The following is a 9,683-nucleotide window of genomic DNA, read 5'->3' as shown; positions in this document are numbered from 1 at the left end:
TGCAGCCAAGACTTCAGAATTTATTTACCAGCAGCATATTTTTACAACTATTCATTTAACCAGCATTATTGGTACCTACAGTGTACAAGCTTATCTGACATGAACTCACAAATGGAATCCCTCTTTTCACTTAGCAAAGGTTAGCATCATATTGTTTCAGCCAACCTGTTTGCTTACCGCAATGTAGAATACCATCTGCACAGAGACAAAGGCCTTCAGTGCAGGTTCCTTAGACAGTTGCAGAAACATGTCAGTTTTACAACAAAAAGCCATTGAAATGATCCATGCTCTAATGATACGCACCAGAAGGATCCCATCAAAAAAATGATAATGAGAAAAAGATTTTGAGCTCCCAACAAGTATACAGTGAAGAGGGAATACTTGCCTGCTGGGTACAGTCCACAGGACTTGTTGAGGAGGATGGATTTTATTTTGTGAAAGGCCCTTTTATGGGCATGGAGACATGTCTGATACACAAAGCTGAATGGAGGTGAAGTGGCTAAAGAGGGAGCTGAATCATTTCGCTGTATGACAAAGAGATTAAGAAAGGTGGGGTTTCCAAAATCGATCTGGGATGGAGGAAGCATAAGGGGGACAATCGGGATCGGGGAGAGAGGAGAGAAAACGAGGAGATACAGGAGAGGTTTATAACACCGTGTCTTGAGGGGACAAGGGAAATTCCCAGTGGGGGCAGGTCAAAAACTTATGAGAATAAGGAAGTCTACAGGTGTAAAGACCCCTTCCTTCAGCTCTCCACATGAATACCAGTGCCTTATATATATAGGTGGAGTTTTGAAGAAATGAAGGTACAGTGTCCCCACCACAAGAGTATTATAATACAAGCAGGGTGGCCTAAGCAAGACCTGGGGAGAACCATGAGCTGTTCTCCATCAGGAGAAGCTCTTGCTGACCGATATACAGAAAACCCTCCTTGCCCCAGGTTTATCAATTTCACTCAACACTTGAGGTCAGCTTTGTACCTCCTCAATCCATAAAATGTAGGTTTGAATCACCTTAACCTAGAGGTTAAGGGAAAGATGAACTCACCCAGCTGATATTTGGAGGACGCAAAAAATGACAAAGATACTTGTATTAGAAAAGGTTCTCCAGAGAAATAGAACTCAATAGGATGTGTGTGTGTGTGTGTGTGTGTGTATTTGTATTATATTGGGTTCTACTTCTCTATGATATATATGTGTGTGTGTGTATATATATAGACAGAATATATATATAGCCTATATATGTATTTTGATATATAATGTATATATAGATATATATTATATATCCTATATGTGTGTATGTATATATGTATATCCATCCTGTGTGTGTATATTTATGTGTATATATACACATATATAATATATATATAAAGAAATTTACTTTAAGGAATTGGGTTATTTGGTTATGAAGGTTGAAGAGACCCAAGATTTGCAATCAGCAAGCTGGAGACCCAGGAGAACTGATGGTGTCAGTTTCAGAGGCCCAGTCTGAAGCCAGGAGCAGACCAATGTCTCAGCCCAAAGACAGTCAGGCAGAGACAGTGAGTTCTCTTACTCCACCTTTTTGTTCTATTCAGGCCTCAGTGGATTGAATGAGGCCCACTATATTGGAGAGCGCCATCTGCTTTGCTTGGCCAACTGATTCAAATGTCAATCTCATCCAGAGACACCACCACAGACATGCCCAGAATAATGTTTGACCAAATGACTGGGCACCCCATGGCCCCATTACTGTACCCCTCCATGGTAGCTTGCCTATTTAGACGCAGAGTGAGTTATAGCCAACACTTACTACAATAGCATAGAGAAATCACATGTTGGTGCAGAAATTGACCAATAAAACACTTCTGCTTACTAAATATCAATGCCTGTGGCTTTACTTCTATGGAAGCTCGGCAAAATGAAAGTCATTAAGTAAAAATTCATAAAATGGGAGAGAATTACTTTTATGTGAAATTATCTATTGTAAAATATTTCTTCAAAATTTTCTTTATTATGAATTTTATACAATCATAACGTAAAAATATTTAAATAACTACAAGATATTTTATTTTTTATTTTTATTTTTTTTGAGACAGAGTCTTGCTCTGTTACTGAGGCTGCAATGCGGTGGTGTGATCTCAGCTGACTGCAGCCTCTGCCTCCTGGGTTCAAGTGAGTCTCATAGTAGCTGGAATTACAGGTGTGTGCAACCACACTTGGCTAATTATTTTAGTAGAGATGGGGTTTTGCCATGCTGGCCAGGCTGGTCTCGAACTTCTGGACTCAAGTGATCTGCCCGCCTCAGCCTCCCAAAGTGTTGGGATTACAGGTATAAACCACCACTCCCAACTAAGTAATTACACAATGTTTAAAAAAAGTTTCGTTAAATTCTCATCTATAAAGTATCTCATTGAGAGATATATTTATGTCAAGGTTAAAGGTGTGAAATGAAGCAAGGCATTATTACTTAAACAAACAAACAAACAAACAAACAAACACAACCCAAAGCACCTGACCTGATATTCTACAAGTATTAGCTAAGACCCCACACTGGGAATTTCAAGATTCATTTTTGAATGAATAGAGAATTTAAAATAGAAGAAAGATCACCTTAATAGTGTTTATAATATCTAATAAGCAAGTTGTTTGTTTGTTTGTTTGTTTTGAGACACAGTCTTGCCCTGTCACCCAGGCTGTAGTGCAATGGTGTGATCTCAGCTCAGTGCAACCTCTGTCTTCCAGGGTCAAGTGATTCTCATGCCTTGGCCTCCTGAGTAGCTGGGACTTACAGGCGCACACCACGACGCCTGGCTAATTTTTATATTGTTAGGGGAGATGGGGTTTTGCCATGTTGGCCAGGCTGGTCTCAAACTCCTGACCTCAAGTGATCTGCCCGCCTGTTAAAATGAATGTCACAATAGTTATTTTTGGGCATTACAGGCATGAGGCACTGCACCCAGAACCCAATAAGCAACTTGTTTAGGTTCTTCTGTTTCATATGAAAGAAGGTGCACATGATAAAAAGAGTTCTGGAAAAAAAAAAAAAAAAGCTAAAATGTTTGAGTAATGTACTTGAAGAAGTAATATGTCTACATTTGCTAAGATTTGGATGCTTGTCCCCTCCAAACCTCTTGTTAAAATCTGATCACCAATATGGCAATATTGGGAGGTGTTTGGTTCATGAGGCAGAGCCCTTACGAGTGGGTTAATGCCTTCCCTTGAGGGTTCTTGCTCTATGAGCTCTGGGAGAGCTGGTTGTTAAAAAGAGCCCAGCACCTCCACCCAGCGTTTTTCTCTCTTGCCATGTGATCTCTTGGCACATACCTGCTCCCCATCTGTTTCCCACCATGAGCTGAAGCAGCCTGAGGCCCTCACCAGATGCAGTTGCCTAATCTTGAACTTTCCAGCCTGCAGAATTGTGAGCCATATAAATCTCTTTATAAACGACCCAGTTTCAAGTATTCTGTTATAGCAACTCGAAACGGACTAAGACAACACAACTATTGTTATTTTGTAAGAAGGGAAATGTTTTTTAGTTGGACTTATAACACGTAGACACATATACACTTGCACCTTGAAAGATCTGGGATGGCTACTTTTCAAAAGCACATATTCTTATTTTCCTCTCACCTGTGATGACAAATAGAAGGCAAGTGTTCTCTTCTGGAGACAGGTGGCCTGTGTAGTTCACTCTGGTGGACAGTGAGTGGTGGACCAGGGGGCCGATTCATAAGGTTATTGCCCAACGTTTTCCCTTTGAGGGTTACAACTATCTAATCAACTTGTAAAGGCCCTAAAACTTCTGAAGAAGGTGTTTTGGACTCACTCTCTTTTGGGAAAGAAGTGGCAGAGGAAAATAATGAGAGAGTTTGAGAAGTTACACAAGGGCAGAGTAGGCGGAATTTTTGCTCAGTTGTTTCTGGTTTCTTTTTTTCTTCTTCAAAAAAATTCCTGTTAAAATGAATGTCACAATAGTTATTTTTGTATTCTGCTTAAACATTATTTTATTCTGTATTCACGTTTAATGCAGAGAAGCATTTCAGCAGATCCTGAAAATCTCATTAAAACTTGACTTCCATTGTTTGAATAACAGCTTGAGAATGCAGACACACCAGTAATTTGGACATAATCCTGTGTATTTGTCAAAATGTTCTTTTAAAAAATTATACACATAAACAGAACGTTCTAAGTAGAACTGTCACGTTAACAACATTTTCCATGACTCTTGTCAATTTACTATACTAAATGTTTTCTGATACATTATTTACTGTGATAAGTTTGGATGTATGGCGTTTGTCCCTCTAGATACCTCCTAAAGCAGGTAGAGAACAAGTTCATGAAAGAGGAATCATCATGGTCATTACCAAATACAATTGTTTATGCATAAGATGTAAAGCATGAGATATAAATCAGATACATATCTATTTATCAGATGTGTAAATCTTTATACTTATATATAACATGTATGATCAACTATATAAATATCACAAAATATGTATAATATATACATGATTAATATGCATGAATGATATATAACGAATATGCATGACCAATATGCATATTATATGTACATAAATCTGAGAACATCCAATAAGATATGTGTATGTATGCACACATGCATACACACATGGACTGACATCTCCTTTGGAAACGGATAGGGGATCCATTATTTATCCTGTGACCTGATGTAAGGAAAATTGACCCCAAGTAAAATCCTGAGCGGTAGAGTGTGGTTCTGCCCCTCCTCCTCTCCCATTTCTGAATCCTTTGCCCCATTTCTGTGCTCCAGATGCACCAGGTGCTCAGGTCTTCCAGGCCATTGCTATTCAGAAAAGGAAGGATCTAATGTGGGCAAATTTTAACTTCATGTACCCAAACTGCAACATACATGGAAGAGACCAGAGTGGCTTTGTATGCCACTTCTAGGCCTGGCCTTTACTCTACCTCCAGATCCCCATTCTCCTTCTGCTGGGTCACTGCCTAAGAGTGGGGTGACCTTGGCAGTGTTAAAGCTGGCAAAGTTATAGATGGGAAAGAGCCGGGGTTTCTGAATTGCCACTTAGAGGAGAGCCACCAGCTGAGCAGAAGCATTCATTTTGGACTTTACATGAGTGAGAAGTGTACATTTGAGCCATCCTATTTGAGCCACTGTACAATTTGGGTGGGTTTCTCACAGCAACTGAAGTTACCCTAAGTGGTATACGGTTCATAGCTTTCCTTAGATAACCAAAAAAGTTCATTACTATAGCAGGTTAGGAAACCTGGAATCATATTCTAGGAGCACAGACACCATCAAATGTTATTGCTGGAAACATTCTTGAGATTTTTTGGCTACACTTCATGGCATGCCGGTTTTGATGGGCGAGGGGATGAGGGTGCAGTAGGAAGTGGAGGAGGGACGTGTGTGGTGGGTGATATGGCAGAGTCCACTCTAGGAGATCCTTCCAGCCCGCTCTCACCTAAAGCCCTGATCCTGATGAAGGCACTTGGATCTGGCCCGAGCACCTCATACTGTATTGGAGCACAGGGTGGTGATGGGTTTTCTTCCTTGGTCTCAGGCAATTGGCATCCCTGATGCATTAATTCAAGCTGTAGTGCTAATGACTTATATGTCATTCCTTCTGGAAGAGTTTTTGTTTTAAAGGAGACCTGAAGAAAAGGAAATTTCTTAACTCAAAATTCTGTTTTAAGCAATATGTCTTTTCTGTGGTGGTGTTTCATGCGTTTTGGAACCTGGATGCAGAAGGGTTTTAAAGAGATTTCGGGAAGGCTGGGTGCAGTGACTCTCACCGGTAATTCCCAGAATTTTGGGAGGCCAAGGTGGGCAGACTGCTTGTTAAGCCCATTCAAGACCAGCCTGGGGAACATGACAAAACTGTGACTCTACAAAAAATGCCCAAACTAGCTGGGTGTGGTGGCACATGCCTGTAGTTCCAGCAACTTGGAAGGCTGAGGTGGGAGGATCACTTGAGCCTGGAAGGTTGAGGCTGCAGTGAGCTGTAATTTTGCCACTGCACTCCAGCCTAGGTGACTGAGCAAGATTCTGTCTCAAACAACAACAAGAAAACAAAGCAAATAATAATAAAAAAAAGAAGCAAGAAAGAGAGAGATTTCAGAGAAACTCCCTGTAATCACAATATTAGCTAGCTGCCTATTCTACCTTTGTGTAAAGCCATTCATGAAAATGAAAATTCACATAGCGGAGAAGAAGTGAATACTCCATGTATCTCTATGCAAATAGAGATGGTCTGATATATTGGGGCTATTGTATTGGAACAAAAGGGCCAAATAGCTTTGAGACTAAGATAAGAGAATTGTAAATATGCCCAACCAGGCTTTGAGGGGCCCTCACTAGGGGATCGGATTATTTTTCACCAGCTAAGAATAAAGTGATCTTGGCTATAATATTTTTAGGCCAAAATGTTAATTAGCCATACAATTAGTTCACATTTTCTTTTTTCTTTTTTTTTTTTTTTGAGACGGAGTCTCGCTCTGTCACCCAGGCTGGAGTGCAGTGGCGCAATCTCGGCTCACTGCAAGCTCCGCCTCCCGGGTTCACGCCATTCTCCGGCCTCAGCCTCCCGAGTAGCTGGGACTACAGGCGCCCGCCACTGCGCCCGGCTAATTTTTTTTTCTATTTTTAGTAGAGACGGGGTTTCACCATGGTCTCGATCTCCTGACCTTGTGATCCGCCCGCCTCGGCCTTCCAAAGTGCTGGGATTACAGGCGTGAGCCACCGCGCCCGGCCTAGTTCACATTTTCTTTTGGAGGATTTAATAACCAGTTGTGCAACTGAATCTCCAGAAAATTGCATTGCAGAATGTTTTCATATTCTGCTATAAATTAAACAGTACAGAGGGGCACCTTTATTTTCTTTCATTTCCTTCTTAAACACAGACATTGGTAGACGTTAGGATTTATGTGACTTATTACCTCATTTCCTGCCTAGTCCTTTCCTGCCAGTTTCCTCGTTCAGTTTTCATAACCTTTTTTTGATGCCTGGGAGCCACTGGATATGTTCAGGCTGCTTTTACCTCCAGATTTGAGACGGTACCTAGAGTACAATTGTTTCAGGTGTTGCTCTGATTAACACCTTCCTCGCAGGGCATTTAATCCTGAAAAAGCTGTGGCAATTTGGAAGATCAGGGTCTTGATGTTAACTAGCCGTAGGAGAGACAGAAACGATGTTCCCAGGCAGCATTATCTCTAGAAGGTACCAAAGCCGCAAGAAATAAACATGTAAATTCAATCATAGAGGTTCAATGAGTTAATGAAGGGTTAAATGGGCAAAGATTTAAACAGAGGGTGTTGTCTCAGAAAAGAGCAGCACCATTTTTCAGGTTGGTAATTGAGGAGTTAAGCTTTTAGGAGCTCAAAGAACAACAGTTAAAAATACTGAGAGCCCCACCGGCAGTTCCGACCTTTATCTCCAGGGTCCAACTCCAGACAAGGGTCTTAATTAGCTGCAGAAAAATCTAGAGCTTTGGCAACAAACCAGCAGACATTAAAAAAACAAAACAACCAGTAAATAAAAGATCCGTTTTTTTTTTTGGTCATGAAACTTAAATAGGAGCAACATTTATGTAACCTTTTGGTGTTCCTGTTTCCCAGTTTCTCAGTTGTTTTTCTTTTCACATTTCCATTTCGCCTAATTTCTTTGCTTACATTTTCCCCCAAACTGAGTTTTTTTGATCTCCCTATACCATGTTACATCTCAATTTTTTTCCCCATGACCTTCATCTTACTCTCTTTTGTTTTACTTATGTATTTACATCCCTCAGATCCTTTAGATGCATTTTGGGGCATTTTCTATATATTATTTATAAAATGAATGCAGGCCTATTCTATAAACAATTTCAAACAATGCAAAATGGATAATGTTATAAGGGGCCTCTCCTGCATCTAGATTTTGTCTATGCATTTTACATACATCTACGTGTTTGTGAATCTAATAATATATATACACACTTAAAATTTTTTATACAAAGTCTTTTAACCTCTCTTTCGTATTTTCCTTCTTGTTGACTCTGTCTGCTGCATTCTTGGTAATGTATTCATCTTGCTTTTCAAATTTCCATATTTTCTCTTCAGCCGTTTTTAAGCTGCACTTTTATCTATCGATTTTTTTTTTCAATTCCAATTCTACCTTTTGGAAACTCTACCTAGATCTTATAGAAATCTTCTGGTAATCTTTGATAATATCTTAATCATTGTAATTTTGAAAACATTAACAATGTTCTTTAAACACATACAACACCTTTAATTTCTAGTCACCATCTTACTATTCCAATATCTGCAGGTTCGTGGGCCTGATTCTATGGCTGCTATTTCTGCTGTCTCTCACTGGTGGTAGCTTGTTTTCTTGTGTGTCTAGTGATTATGAACTCATGTTCCTTGCAATTTTATTTGTTCTTTGAAGTCTAAACTGTGTTTTTCCAGAGTTGATTTGTGAGTTCACCAACCAAGATTCTTCGAAGTAAATTTGTAGCTAGATTTTTTTGGGTCCCAGCAGTAATGAATTGCAGCTCCAAATATGCATGAAAATGAGCTTATGGTTAGAAATTATTGGGGTGAGAATTTTCTTTTTCATGCTCTAACCAGACACAAGGCTGAGATATGGAAGTGTTCCCACCAGCCCCCTCTCAGAAACCTTTTTAAAAAATATACCCATTGTGACCAACATAGTGAAACCCCGTCTCTACTAAAAATACAAAAACTAGCCAGGTGTGGTGGTGGGCGCCTGTAATCCCAGCTACTCAGGAGGCTGAGGCAGGAGAATTGCTTGAACCTGGGAGGTGAAGGTTGCAGTGAGCTGAGATCGTGCCATTGCACTCCAGCCTGGGCAACAAGAGTGAAACTCATTCTCAAAACCGCCCCCCAAACCCCCCAAAAAGCAAACAAACAAGCCCCCCAAAACACACCCATCAAGGGTACCACTTTTTCAGTCTGGACTTTATGATATGACCTCTGACTTGTCGGACCCCAGGTATTATTTCCTTTCTCACCACTTGTGAGTGGATAACCTCCCCAAGATTTAAATATCTGGGAACTGACATGTACCAACGAGGCAAACAGTGGTCTCAAGTTTGGTTATCTCTTTGGATTTGGGATTTCCCATCATATACGGCTTTAAGAATTTCCCCTTCTTTCTCACCAGCTTAGCCGTGCATTCAAAAGATGCTTTTTTACATTTTTACAGCAAAATGGAAAATGTTGTGCACCAAATGACACCAGCAGCAGAATGAAAGACAATTCTTGGAATGGGAGAAAATATATAAATCATATATCTGAAAAGTGATTAATATTCAGAATATATAAAGAATTCCTAGAATTCAAGAACAACAAAACCCCAATATCACTCAAAAATGGACAAAGGACTTGAATATTTTTCCAAAGAAGATATATAAATGGCCAATAAGCATATGAAAAGATACCCAACATCAATAATCATTAGGAAATGCAAATCAAAACCATTGTGAGATACCACTTCATACCCATTAGGATGGCCAATAAAAAACCCCAATAAATCACAAGTGTTGGTGAGGGTATGGAGAAATCCGAAACCAGTGTTGGCTAGAATGTAAAATGATGCCGCTGCTATGGGAAATCTAATGGTGGTTTCTCAAAAAACAAAAAATTATCATATGATCCAGCAATTCTACTTCGGGTTATATAACCAAAATAATTGAAAGCAAGGTCTCC

This window comes from Macaca thibetana, chromosome 18 (assembly GCF_024542745.1).
Source record: "Macaca thibetana thibetana isolate TM-01 chromosome 18, ASM2454274v1, whole genome shotgun sequence".
NCBI classification, from domain to species: domain Eukaryota; kingdom Metazoa; phylum Chordata; class Mammalia; order Primates; family Cercopithecidae; genus Macaca; species Macaca thibetana.
Note: the sequence above shows the minus strand (reverse complement) of the source record.